Source organism: Oryctolagus cuniculus, chromosome 6 (assembly GCF_051225735.1).
Source record: "Oryctolagus cuniculus isolate XC-2025 breed Fujian yellow rabbit chromosome 6, ASM5122573v1, whole genome shotgun sequence".
Classification (NCBI taxonomy): domain Eukaryota; kingdom Metazoa; phylum Chordata; class Mammalia; order Lagomorpha; family Leporidae; genus Oryctolagus; species Oryctolagus cuniculus.
This window is the reverse complement of record NC_142872.1, coordinates 33979183-33997940: the sequence shown is the minus strand read 5'-3', so window position 1 is coordinate 33997940 and position 18758 is coordinate 33979183. Positions and strand designations below refer to the sequence as shown.

Below are 18758 nucleotides of genomic sequence, written 5' to 3'. Positions count from 1 at the left end.
GGGTGGTCTCTGAACCCTAGTGAAGACTGTTAGATTGATGTGGTTTTACCTGGCTTGATTGGTTAACATAACAACAACACTGTTAAGGTCATTCTGTTCTGTGGTTAGTGTGGTGATTTGACTTTGGAGACCTTGGATGGCATCAGCTGAGGTCTCAGTGGACTAGTGACCTCCTCTTGTAACTGGTTTTTGGAGTCAGTTGGTGGAGATAACATTGTGGCACAAAGCTGTTCCTGAGATCACTACTGAGGAGAGGGAGGCTGTGAATCTGATCCCAACCAAGACTGGGAGAAAGGCCGCTCATCTCTTTGGGTAGAGGGGTTTGTCTGTAGAAAAATTCTGAATAATCATAAAATGTTGAGTGGGGTGGAGGAACATTAATACACATAGGTCGGGAGTAGAACTATTGATGTAAGAGTGGAGGCTATGATTACAAAGGGATGAGGCCCCCAGTGGGCTAGACAGGGTCTAGTACAAAGGACAGAGTCATTATTGGAGGACCGAAGAAAGATGTTGTCTAAACTATGCATAATTTTTCTGATTGAGAGCCGGATAGAAACTGACAGAAGGGGATTGATAATAATTAGGTGGGTTTTAAGGCCTTGCCGGTTATGAGGCCCTGACCCATCTCTTCACACAGGGTACATCATAAGGGAGGTGTGAACCTTCTTAGGAAGGCACCCTGTTGACTTCCATTACCTAGCTGGCCTGGGAGGAGAGCTGACTAGGTGAAGGCAAGTGGCATCTCTAACAGGAAATGTACAATTCTGCCTGCAATGTTGCTGACCCAACTTGGCCATTTGCTCAGCAGTGGTGATTTATATTCCTATCAGCAGCATATAGGAGTTCCCCTTTATCCACAGTCTTTCCAATCTTTGTTATTTTCTGTCATTTTAATAACACGGTGAGGTGAAATCTTTTGATTGTTTGGATTTGCATTTCCCTGATGGCTAGTTATATTGAACATTTTATCATGTATTTGATGGTCATTTGTGTTTCTTCTTTTGAGAAATGTCTATTCAGGTCCTTTGTCCATTTCTTAACTGGTTAAGTTGTTATTTATTGTTGAGTTTTTTGAGTTGCTAATATATTCTGGATACTAATCTTTTGTCAGGTAAATGGCTCACAAATTCTTTATCCAATTCTGTTGGATGTCTCTTCACTCTGTTGTTCATTTACTTTGGTCTGCAGAAGCTTCTGAGTTTGATACAATCCAGTTGGTCTAGTTTTAATTTTGTTGCCTGTGCTTTTGGGGTCTAATCCAACAAACCATTGCCTACACCCATGTCTTCAAGTGTTTCTTCTAAATTTTCTTCCAGCTATTGCATAGTTTCAGGACTTTGCTTAGTTTTCTGATCCATCTTGAATCAACTTTTGTATATAGTAAAAGATAGGAATTGCTTTCTTCTACATATGCATATCTTTGCATTTTGCCAGCATTAGTTAATGAAAAGATTATCCTTTATCCAATGTATGTTCTTGTACCTTTGTCAAAAGTCTGTTGAATACATATATATGTATACATACATATACACATATATTAATTTCTGAGTTCTCTGTTCTGTTTAAGTGGTCTCTGTGTTGGTTTTTATGCCACTACCAAGCAGTTTTAATTACTCTGGCTTTGTAGTATCTTAAAATCATGAGTGTATATTCTGCTTAAAATCTTCAGTGAACTTGCTTGCTGTTTAGGATGGTATAGGATAATCTCCACATTTTTCAGTATGACAATTTTCTCTGACATCTGACCTACAGGTTTTGTTACACCACTCTGGTGTCACCTTCTACTACTTTGCTTACCCTATGTACTTTATGTCCATGCAACACTGGCCTGCTTAGAACTATCCAGAAAGTGTTGGCTCCCCCAGCCCTTTTCGTTTCCCTCCCTTCTTCTCTGCCCTACCAATTCATACGCATATATTAGAACCCTACTAAAATGCTTTCCCTTTTGTGAGATCTTCACAGATTTTATCACATAATGTATGAGATACATTTGTAGAATACTATATTAAAAATTTAGCATTTAATTATAAAATATCATCTAAAATTATAGGATACTGACAAATCCAAGTACATTATATTTATAATCAGATTTAATCTTCTTAGCAGTCCTTTTGACAGATGGGGAACTAAGGCCCCCAATCAGAAAAGAGCACATCAAATGTTCTACTGTGTCCAGGGTAGATTGGGAATTTGAACCTAAGCAATCTGTTTCAGAGTCCATGGTATGTGGTGCCACCAATTTATCTCTTCGATACTGTGTATTGTGCAAACGCCTATTCATTGTTTGCAAGTACATCATGCCATATTACAGCCCTTTATTGTTTGTGTCCCTTACTAGACTGAGTATTCCAATACCAAATCTACTCTGTTTTATTTTTAAATGTGTTTATTTATTTGAAAGGGAGAGTACACACACAGAGAGAGAGAGAGAGAGAGAGATCTTTGATCTGTTGGTTCACTCCTCCTAATGGTTGCAACAGCCAGGACTGGCCTTGACTGAAGCTGAGAGGCAGGAACTCCCAGGCCTTCTCAATGGGTTGCAGGGGCCCAAGTGCTTAGGCCATTTTCTGCTCCCTTCCTAGGTGCATTTGCAGGAGTGCCAGATTAGAAGTGGAGCAGTCAGGATGTGAGCCAGCAGTATGACATAGGATACCAGCATCACAGGTGGCAGCTTAACCTGCTGAGCCACCAGGCAAGACCCAAATGACTGTTTTGCTTGATTTTTGTAGCCTGATGTGTTAGCACAGTTTTTGCCATATACTAATATTTGCTGAATTTATCCTAGCCACAGATTTTATAAATCTTACAGACTTGTTTCCTTACCTGATTATGTCCTTTGTCTACCATCTTATCTTCCAGTTAAAGCTTGAAATGTTAATCTTCTCTGTATAATCAGATTTAATTATTGTGGTTATGTCTGTGCCCAGAGGCGACAGTATGTGTTCTCAATAAGTCAAAGTAATAAATGAACACGGTACAGTTATAAGGTCAGTTATCTAATACTTCCAGACACAGCATCTGTCCTCATCCTATACTCCCAGATTCTAGGAATTACACACCAGTTGAGTGTATAAAACTACAGAGGAAAAAAACCACAGGGAAGCTTAATCTAATCAGAGAAGTGATCCATGAGGGGATTGTTGATGGAAGGGGCTCTGTAACTCTCATATTAAGTCTCTTTAAAATGAACTAATAACGTGTTTTAGGTATTGCCATGGTTTTTGGAGGCTTGGTCTTCAGTCTGGCAGCATTGAGGTGATGGACCTTTAGAGGTGAATCCTACTGTGAGGTGATTAGGTTTTCAGGGCAGCACGCTTGGCAGAGATTAATGCAGTTCTCTTGGGACCTTGGTTAGTTCTCAGGAGAGTGGGTGGCTTTAAGGTAAGGCCAGCCCATGTGCCTTCCCATCTTTAATCTGTGGCTTCTCTGCTTCCACAATAGGTTGTGATGCAACCAAAGGGACCCTCAACAGAGGCCAAACAGAACTTCCAGTCACCAAAATGTGAGTTAAATAAACTTCTTTTCCATATAAAGTGCCCAGCACCAACTAATTTGTTATCACAACCAAGAATAGACTAACCTAGTTAGTCTCAGAATTGCTGAAATTTGACAGCTTAGTGAAATATTTAAGGAGTAATGTCCATAAATCTTGGATGGGTTGGATGCTGGAGGATGAAGAAGGTGGTCATGTTGCTGGCTTTGTTTGGATACAGAAATCATGAACAGAAACACAGAAGGAAGGGTGATTCACATCCATTCTCTTAAACCAGGAGGGAGTGCAGGCAGATCAATGAAAGAAAGCATAATGAATGATTCTCCTGATTTTATTATTTTATACTTCCTTTGGGAATGACAGAAATCTAACTAGAATTAATTTATCCTTAATAAAAGAGACCTTATTGGCCGACGCCACAGCTCACTAGGCTAATCCTCCACCTGCGGCACCGGCACCCCAGGTTCTAGTCCTGGTTGGGGCGCCGGATTCTGTCCCGGTTATTCCTCTTCCAGTCCAGTTCTCTGCTGTGGCCCAGAAAGGCAGTGGAGGATGGCCCAAGTGCTTGGGGCCTGCACCCACATGGGAGACCAGGAGAAGCACCTGGCTCCTGGCTTTGGACCAGCCCAGCTCGCCAGCCGTGGAGGCCATTTGGCGGGTGAACCAACGGAAGGAAGACCTTTCTCTCTGTCTCTCTCTCACTGTCTAACTCTGCCTGTCAGGAAAAAAAAAAAAAAAAAAAGAGAGAGAGAGAGATCTTATTGACTCTGGTTACTGAAAGGGTAAATGTAGAATTGGCCTTAGGGACAATTGGGAGTGAAGACTCACACAAAATCATGATTGTAGACATGACTTATATGTCATGGGATGCAATGATATTAATTGTATAATTGTACTGTTTTAGTTAATACACACTCTTATTAAGACATAAAACATTGCCATCATCCAGAAAGTTCATCATCTCTTTCTAAATATGTACACCTAAAACGATTTTACAGGAGAAGTATTTATAGAAACTTTAATTGTAAGAGCTAAAAGCTGCTCTTTCGGTTTCTAGAGCCATACCTTTGTTTTGTTTATTTTAGAATTTCATATAAATCAGATTGTACATTACATGCTATTTTATGTTTTCCCTCAGCACGTTTTTGAGATTTATCCATCTTGTTTTGCTTATCAAAGGTGATCCTCCTTATTGCTGCACGGTATTCCGTTGTATGACTGTGATCTGCATTGCACATTCATTCTCTGATTGATGAACCCCTGGGTGTCCCCAGTTTTTAGGTTTTAGGATTAAAGCTTCTATGAATGTGCTTACGGAATGTTTTTTTTAATGTGTTTACAAAATGTCTTGTTGCCAGTCCTCTTGGATAAATATTTAGGAATGTAATTGTTATTGAAAATGTACATATATTTTTACTTTTTAAAGAAACTGTTGAAGAGTTTTAAAAGTGGTATCATTTTACCAGTTCCTGCTAGCAGTGTATGAAAATTCTGGTTTTTCTCTATCTCTGTCTGTGTTTAGTGAAATTAGTCTTTTACATTTATTTATTTGTTTGTTTGTTTAAGGAACACATGGAGATGGAGTGTTTTCATATACTTGCTCATTTCCCGAATGTCCACAATGAGCCAGAAGGGGACAAATCCAAAGCCAAGAGCAAGAAACCCAATCCAGGTCTCCATATCAGTAGTAGGGATCTAATTACTTAGGTCATTTCCCATATCCTCCCAGAATCCGCATTAGCAGGAGCTAGAATCAGGAGCAAAACCAGAACTGAAAATCAAACACTCTGATACAGGCATGGGTATCCTAAGCTGGAGTTTTAACAGCCAGGACAAATGCCCACCACTCCTCCTTTGAAAAAGTTGTTGGTCTTTAATAGCACTAATCCTCTTCTATGCGAAATTTGTATCTCATTGTCTTAATTTGCAAGTTTAGTGATGTTGGATACTCACTAATGTATTTATTGATCATTTATGTCATTATGTTATATATATTCAAGTGTTGTATATACGTATTTATATTATATATATGTAGGCTATATATGTAAATATTTTTCCACTTGTATATCTTTTTAAAAAATTTATTTAAATTATACAAGTTTCATACTTCATATATACAGGTTTAGTAACATGGTGGCATTTCCCCATTTTTTGGCAAGAAGGAGTTTGTGATTTTGGTAAGTTCTACTAATAATTTTTTATTGTGTTAATTGATCTCTGTTTTATCTTTAAGCATTTTTTGCCTACCCGAAGATTTTCTTCTCAAAACTTCAGATTTTTAACTTCTGTGTTCCATCTATACTCTATTTGAAAAATTAATCTTGGTGTATGGTGTGAGGCAGGGTTGAGTTTCATTATGTTTTCTCTAATACAGATACCTGGTTGTCCAGCACCATCCATTACAAAGAATTTCCTTTCGCTATTAGTTGCTTTAGCAGCTTTGTAAAGCACCATTTTGCCTTATATTGACCATTGATTTCTGAAATTTCTATTCCGTCTCATTGATTGATTTCTTTAACTTTTCTTTATTTTGTTCTTATTTATTTATTTGAAAGGCAGAGTTACAGGGAAAGAGAGGGTGAGACACACAGAGAAATCTTCTGTCTGCTGGATCAGTCCCCAAATGGCCACAACAGCTGGGAGTGGGCCAGGCTGAAGCCAGGAGTGGATGTGGGGAGGGGCCAAGTACATGGGCCATCTTCCACTGCTTTCCCATCTTTGATTAGCAGGGAGCTGGATTGGAAATGGAAGCAGCCAGGAAATGAACCAAAGCCTGCATGAGATTTAGGCGCTCTAAGTGGTGACTTAACCCAACATACCACAGTGCCAGCCAATTAACTTTTCAAAAATACTCCACTATTTAATAATTTTACCTTGTCATAAGTCTTCCTATACTTTTCTCTTAAAAATTTCTTTTGGCCACTCTTGTTCTTTGCATTTCCATATGACTTCTAGATTAAGTTTGGCATTTCTATAAAAAGGTAAAAATTTATACTGGGGTTATATGAATGTATAGACTAACTTGACATTTTAATGAAAATTTCAACCTATGAAACTTTACAAATTTCTTTTTAGAGTTTTTATTTCTATCAACACTGTTTTAGAATTTTTAGTGTAATGGTTTTGCCTAGTTTTGTCAAATTTATTTGTAACTGTATATTTTTGGATGATTGTATGAATGATATTGTTTTTTAATTTCATTTTCTAACTTTCATTGTTAATATAAGGAATAAATTCCTAGGGTTACATAACATAGTGAGGAGAATATAGTTGAAAATAACCTAGTATATGCTATATACTATATAGTATATGAACAAATTAAAGAAGCCCAGGCCTCCAATAGAAAAGCCATGTTGAAAAAGGGGAAATTTTGATTAGCCTGTGATGATCAGGGCACATTGAATACATGTACTAAAATAACACCAGTAGACTACAAATAGCTACAGTTATTATTAATAAAATTTTAAAAATAATAAAATTATTTTAAGAATTGAATTTTATATTCACACTGCATGTCATGAACTTCTAAGGTTCACTTACTAGCTTAGTAGTAGTTTTCAATATTTCTTCATATTTTCTACATACACAATCATTGCCCATCATTAAAATTTTATGCTTTCAATTTAGTTTTCTGGCTTTGTTGGGCTGGATTGGACACCTTGTATAATGTGGAATAGGAAATATAGATTAGGCATCCTTGTCTTATTCCTGATATTAGAGGAAATGCATTCTACATTTATTGTTAAGTATGATCTTCACTGTAAGTTTTACGTGTCTGTCTTAACTGAATTGAGAAAGTTTCCTTAATTTACAGTTATGGACTGTTGTAATGAATGAATACTTAATTTCATTCATATTTAATTTCCTGCATTTGTTGAAATGCTATCATTCTTTTTTTTAGGTCAGGTAGTGTAGTAAATTATACAAATTGATTTTTGAATAATGATTGTGCTTGACCATGATGCAACATTCTTTTTATTTGTTATTGTATTTGCTCTAAGAATATTTCATTAAGGATATTTGTGTCCATGTTCATAGGGATATTAGTCTGTAATTTTATTTTCTTGTACTTGATGTTAGAAGTATGCTGGCTTAAAGTATCCATCGGGATGTGTTTCTTTATTTTATAAAAATATTTTTTCCTTAAAGATTGGTATTATTTTTTCCTTTACTAAAAGAATTTGTCAGTAAAGTCATCTTTTTTCATTGTAGAAAATCTTAAAATTGAAAGTATAAATTATTTGATAGAAGACTACACAGATTTCTATTTCTTGTTTTGTCATTGTTATGAACTAAACGAAGTCTCTGTCAGAATTAATGTATTGAAACCCCAACCTCCATCTGTATTTAATGGCTGAATCTTCAAGGAGGTAATTAAAATTAGAATGAAGTTGTAAAGATATGACCTAAGTTCAAAAGAACTGGTGTCCTTAGGAGAGGAACAGATACCCTGATTTTAACCCAGTGAGACCTATTTTGGGTTGACCTTCATAACTATAAGATACGAAGTTCATTCTTTTCAAGCTATTAAGTTTCTGATACAGGGCTGGTGCTGTGGCATGGTAGGGTAAACCTCCACCTGCAGCGCCTGCATCCCATATGAGTGCCCGGTTCCTGTCTTGGCTGTTCCTCTTCCAATCCAGCTCTGTGCTTATGGCCTGGGAAAGTAGAGAGGATGGCCAAGTCCTTGGGCCCCTGTACCCACGTGAGAGACCCAAAATAGGCTCCTGGCTTCTGGCTTTAGATTGGCTCAATTCTGGCTATTGTGGCCATTTAGGGAGTGAATTATTGAATGGAAGACCTCTCTCTGTCTTTCCCTCTCTCTGTCTGTAACTCTGCCTTTCACATAAATAAATAAATCTCCAAAAGAAAAGTTATTGGTAGATTTTTACAGCAGCAGTAGGAAACTGATTCACATCTCTCACTGTTTGTAATGTGTTTATGACAATTATCTCTATTTCTTCTTTGTCATTCTCTTTCTGTATTCTGGAATTCCAAGTAAATGTATATTTCACAATTTAATTTTGTCCCACCACTAACCCACTGTTGGTGGGAATGCAAACTGGTCAAGCCACTATGGAAGTCAGTCTGGAGATTCCTCAGAAACCTGAATATAGCCCTACCGTTCAACCCAGCCATCCCACTCCTTGGAATTTACCCAAAGGAAACTAAACTGGGAAACAAGTAAGTGGTCTGCACCCTAATGTTTATTGCAGCACAATTCACAATAGCCAAGACCTGGAACCAACCTAAATGCCCATCAACAGTAGACTGGATAAAGAAATTATGGGATATGTACTCTTTAGAATACTATACCGCAGTAAGAAACAACGAAATCCAGTCATTTGCAACAAAATGGAGGAATCTGGAACACATCACGCTAAGTGAAATAAGCCAGTCCCAAAGGGACAAATACCACTTGTTCTCCCTGATCGGTGACAACTGACTGAACACCAAAAAGAAAACCTGTTGAAGTGAAATGGACACTATGAGAAATGGTGACTTGATCAGCTCTTGCCCTGACTGTTAATGAACAACTTAATACATTATCCCTCTTAGTCGTTTTTTTTTTTTTGTCTGTTCTACTTAATATGACTGGTTTAAATCTGTAATTAATCCACAGTTATTCTTAAGTGTTGAAATTTAACTGAAATATGTTCCCTGGTAAACATAATGTCGCTCCCCCTCTTCGTGGAGGAACGACACTAAGCCCTGCCTAGGCTTCATATCCGAGTCACGGCACCATTATGTCACTCCCCGTCTTCGTGGAGGAATGACACAGGACCCTGCGCTGTTCTTTTGTCTGCTCGGCCCTCCCCGGGTTTGCTGCTGGTTCTTCCCGGGTTGGCTACCGACCCTTCCACCTCCGTGGAAGGGCGGTTCCCCCTGGCCACATTCCCCACTTCCGCGGGGGAGCGGCACACCGCCGGCCGGCTCTCTCGGGGGCTGCACAGGTGTTCCTCTTAGATGTTCCCCCTAGATGTTCCTCGTGCATGTTGTCTCTCTCCTCCTTTATAGTCCTCTTCCGCCAATCCCAACTCTGCTACCCATACGCCGAGTACGCTGCTCTCCTCCAATCAGGAGCAAGTCCTACAGTTTATTGGTTGAACTGGAGGCAGCTGTGTAGAAGCTGTTTCCCTTCTCAGCGCCATATTGTGGGAAAGCAGATGCATAGAATAAGTCTTAATTCCAGTAACTTAGTCTAGTCCGAGTTGCTCCCCACACATAAGAGTGGGAATAAGAGAGGGAAGAGATGTACAATTTGGGACATGCTCAAGCTGACTTGCCCCAAATGGTAGAGTTAGAAACATACCAGGGGACTCCAATTTAATCCCATCAAGGTGGCATGTACTAATGCCATCTCACTAGTCCAAGTGATCAATTTCAGTTCACAATTGATCATAATGAAAGGACTAAGAGTCAAAGGGAGCACATAAACAAGTCTAGTACCTGCTAATACTAACCAATAGAATAAATAAAGGGGAGAGGGATCGAACATGGGAAGCGAGATACTCAGCAGACTCATAGAATGGCGGATGTCCTAAACAGCACTCTGGCCTCAGAATCAGCCCTAAAGGCATTCGGATCTGGCTGAAAAGCCCATGAGAGTATTTCAGGCATGGAAAGCCAAGACACTCTGGCAAAAACAAAAAACAAAAAACAAAACAACAAAAAAAAGAAACCTAAATGAAAGATCTCTGTGAGTGAGATCCCAGTGGAAAGAACAGGTCTTCAAAGAAGGAGGTACCTTTCTCTGAAGGGAGGAGAGAACCTCCTCTTTGACTATGTCCTTGTCTAAACAAGATAAGAGTCAGAGAACTGAAGGGGCTTCCATAGCCTTGGAAACTCATGACTGGTGCATAGGGAGATTACTGATGCCATAAACAGGAGTGTCAATTGGTAAAGTCAACAACAGGAGTCACTGTGCACTTACTCCTCATGTAGGATCTCTGTCCTTAATGTGCTGTACATTGAGACTTAATGCTATAACGAGTACTCAAACAGTGTATTTCACTTTGTGTTTCTATGGGGGTGCAAACTGTTGAAATCTTTACTTAATGTATACTAAACTGATCTTCTGTAAAAAAAAAAAAAAGAAATTATCAATTCCCAACTTGACTCTCACTGGGATTAAACATGACAATAGGTCTGATCTGATTTCATCATCATTTAAAAAATCATCTATTATTTTTCACTTTATGTTTCTGTGTGGGAGCAAACTGTTGAAATCTTTACTTAATGTATGCTAAACTGATCTTCTGTATATAAAGAGAATCGAAAATGAATCATGATGTGAATGGAAGGGGAGAGGGAGTGGGAAAGGGGAGGGTTGTGGGTGGGAGGGACGTTTTGGGGGGGAAGCCATTGTAATCCATAAGCTGTACTTTGGAAATTTATATTCATTAAATAAAAGTTAAAAAAAATTTGTCCTACACACCATGATTATTCTATTCTTTTATTCACTCCATATTAAAGGTAGTTCCTTCCCATTTGATACATTTCTTTTTTCAGTTATTTACTGAAATCCTCATCTGTTCATGCTTTTTGTCAACCTTTTCATAAGATCTGTTACTATCACAATTAACTAAATCTGAGATAAATGTAATCTGTGAGATAATCTGAGATAAATCTAATCTTTGAGATGATCTGATCTTTTGTATTCATTTCTATGACAACTTCCTCTTATATTAGTTTGCATTTTCTTGTCTTTTTAAAAAGATTATTTATTTATTTGAAAGAGTTAGAGAAAGAGAGAGAAAAAAAGAGAAGAGAGACCACAAATGTTTGCCGTGGTCAGGGTTGGGTTAGGCCAATGCCAGGAGCCAGGAGCCAGGAGCCAGAAGTTTCATCCATGTCTCCCACTTGGCTGCAGAGGCTCAAGTGCTTGTGCCATACTTTGCTGATTTCCCAGGCACATTAGCATGGAACTGGATTAGAAGTGGAGCAGCCAGGACTGGAACCTGTGCCTTATATGGATTGAAAGCAGGTGATGGCTTAACCCGCTGAGCCCCAGCACTGCCCAAGATAGGTTGCATTTTCTTGCGTCTTCAGTTGTCTTATAATTTTGATTGAAAGCAAAATATTACCTATAAAAATACAAACTAAATTTGTCTGGAATATGGCATTTCTCTTCTTTTTATCACGCTACGTGTTTATGAAATGTGGCAGGGAGGGCTAAAACAATCTAGTTGTACTCTGTAGTTGAGGTGACTCTGAAATTGCTGCTGCTTTAACTTAGATCCAGCCCATCAAAGGCATTAAACTAGATAAGTGTGAAATTCTTTTTAATTCACGGTTTGGATTCTAAGAACCTAGGAGCAGTCTTGTTTCTCAAATGGCCATCAGATATTATTAGCAAGACCTACATACCTGATAGTCAACATAATTCTTTCTTGGAGACATTGGGTTGTCTAAGATCATGGAAATAGATAAAGTGACAAAGTTTGGATTTAATTTTTTCCTTGGATTTCACACTCTTAGCAACTACAGTTTACCACTTCTCTGGTTGATACGGCTTATGTTTTGTGATGACACAGGACCAATACCTGTCTGAATGATGGAGCACTGAATTGGCCTAGTTTGCTTCATGCCCCTGCTTGTTGCACAGGGCAGCTATACTCAGAATGATAATGGCTTCTACAAGGGGAAACAAAAAGACATATTTAGAATTTGAGATGTGCAGAGCTCTGGGTTTCAGATTCTTATGACAGTTTCCGTGCTCACGTACATGGAAAAAAGAAAGGGCAGGGAAGTGCTGTGGATAGCATCTACACCCTGAGTCTTCTGTCTTCCTCCTAGGCATAAATAGTCTTTCTTAGGTGATTTCATCTGTAAAATGGTTCCATACCTACTGTGACGTGGGAATTGTGAAAATCAGATAATAGAATCCCATGAGTATTCCATAACTGCTTCTGCTCTATTGTAACTATTTGAGTGATCAATGCAGGTTCCACATAAACTGCATTTCTTATATTATTTCTTTTTAGCTCATCATCTCCTTGGAATCCTACAATTCCTCTACCAGCAACCTACCCAGGACATAGTATCTGGGCACTTGCCACGTGGAAAGTGGTAACTTGGTTGTTACCTTGATATTGTACTTCAAATGGGAAAAAACATATGCTGTGCAAAATTTCAAAAATAGCGAATTCTTTCCTTCACTGCATCCTCATGGCTTTGTTGGTCTTAGCATGCTTCCTTCAGTGACGATGCTTAGAGTTATTTCTTTAATTAAAAAATGTGATAAAATGTACTTATAAAATTTACCACTTTAACAATGTATTTGTTTTAAAATACATGTATTTTAAAAACTTATTGTGGCAAACTACATACAACAGAATTTACCACTTTAAACATGTGTAGGCATGAAGTTCAGTGGCATTTAATATAGCTACATTGTTGTGTAACCCTTGTATCTATCCCAATTTCCAGAACTTTCTCATTGCTCTAAACTGACACTCTATTCCTCTTAAATGATGATTTCCTACTCCTCCCTCCCCCAAATTTATTCCTTTTTTTAACATATTGTCATTTGACAGTGTCTCTCCAAATATTATACATGTTTCCTGATATGGAGAGAGGTAGTGTATTAACATTACACTTGACAAGCATGGATACAGCACAAAGACAAACATTTATTGAGTGCTTATTTTGTGTTAGGAATTATGCTAAGCATTCTGCAGGAATTATCTAATTTATCCTTTCAATAAACCTATGAAACATGATTTTTGATTTGTTAAATGAGAAAATCAAAGTGTATAAAGATTGAATAGTTTTGTCCAAAATTGCACACATGGCTTCAGTCAGAGCTGGGTTTTTGAGGCCTTGCCATCTAAATATAGGATCACCTGGGATACTTGCTATCTATGCAGATCTTTATTTAATAGGGGACCAGGGAATCTATATGTTTAGCAAGCACAATAGACATTGTGTCTGAAACTTGAACATGCATGAAAATTAGCTGGACAACTTGTTAGAACAGATTCCTGTATACCACCCCCAGTGATGTTAATTCAGGATACCTACAGTGGGACCTGAGATTGGGCATAGATAACAAGCTCCCAGGTGATGTTAAATTCGGACCACGGTTTGAATAACAAGCCTCTAGACATTTCTATTTCAGGTGCTATGGCTCACCAGAAGAAAAAGCACCATCTTAAGTTGTCTGCATAATTAATTGGTTAGTTGAGAGTTATCTACAGAAGGAAGGAGCTTCAGGGCTTGGGTCAAAGATTGGAAGAGAGGCAAAGGATTGGAAATTACTCAGCGTCAGGATGTGTGAATCCTGGACATATTGTCCATATTGCCTGACAGATGAGAATGTCAACAGAGATCAGGGGGAGATTGGCTGGATTGTCTGGGAAGTCTAGGATGGGGTCCTAGCTGAAGGGTTGGTGAAAAAAGACTCATCCCTTGGTTCCTATAGGGAATCAGTTACAGAACTCCCTTAGATACCAAAACCTAAAGCTGACCATGTCCTTTATAGAAAATGGCATAGTATTTACATATAGCCTACACACACCAGGTAGTACAATTTGAGTCATCTCTGATTACTCCTAATACCTACCAAACATAAATGCTATGCAAATAATTGTGTTGTTTAGAGAATGATGATAAGAAAAATTCTGTGCACATTTAGTGCAAATGTATTTTTTCCTAACACTTTTGTTCTGTGTTTGGTTAAGTTCCCAGATACCATAGATACAGAGGGCCAACTATACTATGGACCCAGCGGGTCATGGTGAAGGTAGAGGCTAAATTGTTGAGACAGATTTGGCATCAAACAAAATGCAATGTCCATGAGCAAAATTAGGGCCTAGAGGCATAGGAGAAGCAGAAAAGAGACCCAAATATTCTTATGAGAGAGTTCAGGTACAGATAATCTGCAAAAGACCATGAGGGGTATTGTTCTTAAGTAGAAAAGTAGACAGTAGTGGTGCCAGCATCATGGCACAGTAGGTTAATCCTCCGTCTGCAGCACCGGCTCTAGTCCGGCTGCTCCTCTTCCAATCCAGCTCTCTGCTATGGCCTGAGAAAGCAGTAGAAGTTGGCTCAAGTGCTTGGGCCCCTCCATCTGCGTGGGAGACCTGGACTCCTGACTTCAGATTGGTGCAACTCCGGCTGTTGCTGCCATCTGGGGAGTGAACCAATGGAAGGAAGACCTTTCTCTCTGTCTCTCACCTCTCAAATGAATAAATAAAATCTTTAAAAAAAGAAAAGAAAAATAGTAGCTTGATGGAGTCAGTACAGACTCTTCTTGACCACACAGCATCAGTTGAGATGACTTGTCTACTCTCCTGGGTAAAATGATGGAAAATACCATGTTAGTGCTCATTTCTAGAATAAGCATGGCTCCTGCAAATGACCTTACATAGAAATTATTACATAGGCAAAGAACAATTACTTTCAGGAGTTTTTAATACAGGAGGTGCAGCTACCAAAAGGAGGGGAAAAAATGAGTAGAATATGCAACAGAAGCTTGGACATTGACCCTCTTAGAAGACTGCTTGGCCATAGCCGGCGCCGTGGCTCAATAGGCTATTCCTCCACCTGTGGCGCCGGTACACCGGGTTCTAGTCCTGGTCGGGGTGCTGGATTCTGTCCCGGTTGCCTCTCTTCCAGTCCAGCTCTCTGCTGTGGCCCAGGAGTGCAGTGGAGAATGGCCCAAGTGCTTGGGCCCTGCACCCGCATGGGAGACCAGGAGAAGCACCTGGCTCCTGACTTCGGATCAGCGCCAGCTGCAGCGGCCATTGGAGGGTGAACCAATGGTAAAGGGAGACTTTTCTCTCTGTCTCTGTCTCTCTCTCTCACTGTCCACTCTGCCTGTCAAAAAAATTAAAAAATAAAAATAAATTTAAAAAGAGACTGCTTGGCCAATAGAGTTTGCTGCAATCCACTGTGTATTCTGTAAATGCAAATCAAGTAATTTGCTGATTTAAGGTGACAATTAGGACAATAATTCAACATGCTCAGCCACACTATTGTCCATATGATCCCAACCCAGCCTGGAGTATGCCTTTTATTACTCATGGTTAATGATATAATGGAGACTTCACTGTAAAGTCTTCAGGATTAGACACTATTGAGTGGACCAAAAAAATCTTCTTTAATCTTCTTTTTCTTCCCTCAGAATCCTTTGTTCATCTAGAAGTACATTTGACTGGAAAGAACTGTCCAGCAGCTCTGTATAGCTTACCATCTATTATTTGTTTTCCCCAACAATTATCATTTTAAAATCAAATAATATTTTTTTTAAATAAATTTGCTTTCTCCTGTTTACCAAGTCACTATATGTTTATTATAGAAACTGGGTGGAAAATCAAAGTAAGTACTTACTATGTACTCACTGTGTGCTTTTTCAGTCACTGCAGATTTAGTGGTGAACAAATACTGTATTATCTCCTACTTTTACCTCCTGTAAGTTACCATCATAACATTGTTATTTATTCATTTTATTTACATTTTCTTTATCATTTTTATATTATACATAGTGTTTTGTACCCCAGTTTTAAATTTAACAATATTTCAAGAAACATATCTTCATGGAATACCTAATGGGTTCATGGTGGGATACTATCTTTATTCCCTTTTATTGCACTAACCAGTACCCCTTCCTACTTCTTTTCTAGACCATTTATGTAAATGTCAGTACCATCATACTGATTCTGTACTAGATGGTTCACAACTTCAAGTTCGTTTTCATCAAGATTCTCAAAGTCTTAGTACTTATATCAATGATTTGATTGCAAGTAGGTCACTGCAGCTGTTTCATTATGGCCACCCTCTTACATTCACCCTGATTGTCTCTGAAGCTGATGACTTGGTTCAGATGCCTGCATTTTGGATGAAGTCAGAAATCCTAACTCTCAAAAACTGCTTGTGTAGAATAAGCTCTCTACAAATATGTTGAATGTACTGCAGTCTATAATACACTCAGATGTATCAAGTGAAGTCCTTTGAGCAAAAAAATGTCCATTGCAAATCTGGTTCTTGGCCCCACATTGTTCATGCTGATGAAGCTTTGTGTATTTGAGAATACTTGTATACTTCAGTTTTGATTACTCATTCTAAAATTTTCACTGTTTATCTGTGGAAAGAAGACAAAACCTGACACAAGAATATTGCCTCCCCCAGCTAAATCTTCTAAAGGCAAAACCATTGAAAAATTCTAAGTATTTAGGGTAGAGAAATTCAAGTTCTAGATTTTCAGTTAAAATGTAATCAGAAGAATTACAGTCATACTGTTGTATCTGAAGGAAAATGATTCCAGAATCCCTTTTAGATGCCAAAATCCATAGATGTAGAAGTCCCTTATAGAATCTGTTTGCATATAGCCTATGCACACTTTCCTTATACTCTATAAGTCACCAGTAGATTATTTCTAATATCTAAAGCAATATAAATGCTATGCAGATAGCTGTTATACAGTATTGTTTAGAGAATAATTACAAGACAAAAGAAGTCCATGTTAGTTCAGCACAGACATAATGTTTTTGAGTATTCTTTCATTAAAATTTGTTTACTTATGTATTTACTCATTTTGAAGGGGAGAGAGAGAACAGAGAGCACACAGAGGTGTGCCATCCATAGGTTCCTCACTATGTGCCCCTAAAAATCAGGACTAGGCCATGTCAAAACCAGGAACCAGTAACTCTATCTAGTTCTCCCACATGGGGGTAAAAACCTGAGTACTTGAGCCATCAATAGTTGCCTCCCAGGGTTGGCATTAGCGGGAAGCTGGAAATGAAGTGGTGCTGGGACTCAAACCCAGGCACTCTGATTTAGGATGGCGGCGTCCCAAGCAGCTGTTTAATCATTGCGCCATATGCCCTCCCCATTTATAAAGATAATTTCAAGCCGCTGTTGATGGAGTGTAAGGATGTTGAACCTGCAGATATAGAGCACCAGCTATTAAGGCACTTTGTGTTGGCTGTTCATTGAGGGGCAGGGAGGGGCAGAGAGGAAGCACTCGAGAACTACATGAAAATGGTATTAGAAAATAACAGCCCTCCCCTCACCCTCTCCTGCTGTAGCTTCAGTCACCTAACTAACTATTCATGGAGGTCAGTGGCCAAGTATTTTAAATTATACCTTTTTTTTTTTCCCCTGGAAAGAATCATAGGATTTCTTTGGGCATTTCAAAACAGTGAACTGAGCTTAATAGTGGAGAGAGACCCAAGACCATGCCTTTTCTTTTGACTTAAATATATTTTTCCTTTAAAATAATGTTGAAGGTAGGCAAATATCTAAACCTACAGGTTTGCAGTTTAACACTGTAATTTTTTTCTCCTGGTAACATTTGTAATGTTCCTGGATTTATGTAGAGAAGGAAAATATAATTCCCATAATTTAAATGAACAAAACTAAAATGAAAAAAAAATGAGAATTTTGATTTTCACAGTTAAAAGAGGCAAATAGACTATGGAAATAAAACATTCCATTGTCCAATCCTCTGAGAATTTTGGAAGGTAATTATAGAGCTGCATTTTATATTCAAGGCATTCAAAATCTAGTATAAGCCTGAGACTGCCCAAATATTTCTGAATTAAAAGAACTTTACCAACTTACAGTAGTGGGTGGATGAAAAGACTTAGCATTTAAGGAAGGATGGGAGAAGTGGCAGCGAATGTTTACTTACTGACAAAAACTTATACATTTGGAAGGAGGCATGTTAATCTTAATTTCATCTCTTTTGAGCTTGGTGCTAAAGCAAAAATATGAGAATTCAAAGTTTCTCTATTCTTTAGCAAATCACTACAATTGAGGTTTTGTAATTTGTTTAAAATTGAGACTCAGACTTCATATGGAATGTGATGATGCCTATTAATATGCAGGAAATTTGCTGACAGCAGTTGGGGTAGCTTCTAAATCTGAACAAACATCAGCATAATCTTTATTGCGCTTATATAACTGAAACATGTGATGGCCTGCAATAATAGACTGGCCCTGAACATTTTCATCATTGTCCCTGCAACGTCACCTTCTTAAAATGAGTTGTTGGCACCTGATCATGGCTCCAGTGGGTTTGGCTCCCTGGGAATTAAGATGAGGAAAGAAGAGGAGGAAAGAAGGGTATAGAGCAACTCCTCTTGTTTTACAAAGAAGAGTCAAGCTGTGATCATTCTGACTTCCAGATTCTCCTCTCATGTTAACAGGGAGCTGGCTTCTCATTCCATACAGCTAGATACCAGGTCCTTTAAAAAAAGATTTATTTTTTTCTTTGAAAGTCAGAGTTACACAGAGAGAGGAGAGGCAGAGAGAG

The 18758-nt window shown here is 38.5% G+C and overlaps 1 long non-coding RNA gene across 3 annotated transcripts in view; it reads left to right on the top strand.

Moving 5' to 3' along the window:
• Window positions 1-3459, top strand: part of LOC149126097 (uncharacterized) — a 434465-nt gene extending 431006 nt beyond the window's left edge. For all 3 annotated transcript variants that reach the window (XR_016236315.1, XR_016236296.1, XR_016236303.1), the window contains one exon: window positions 3445-3459. This is a non-coding gene — a long non-coding RNA (uncharacterized LOC149126097). The remainder of the gene's footprint in view (window positions 1-3444) is intronic.
• Window positions 3460-18758: the final 15299 nt, after the last annotated feature.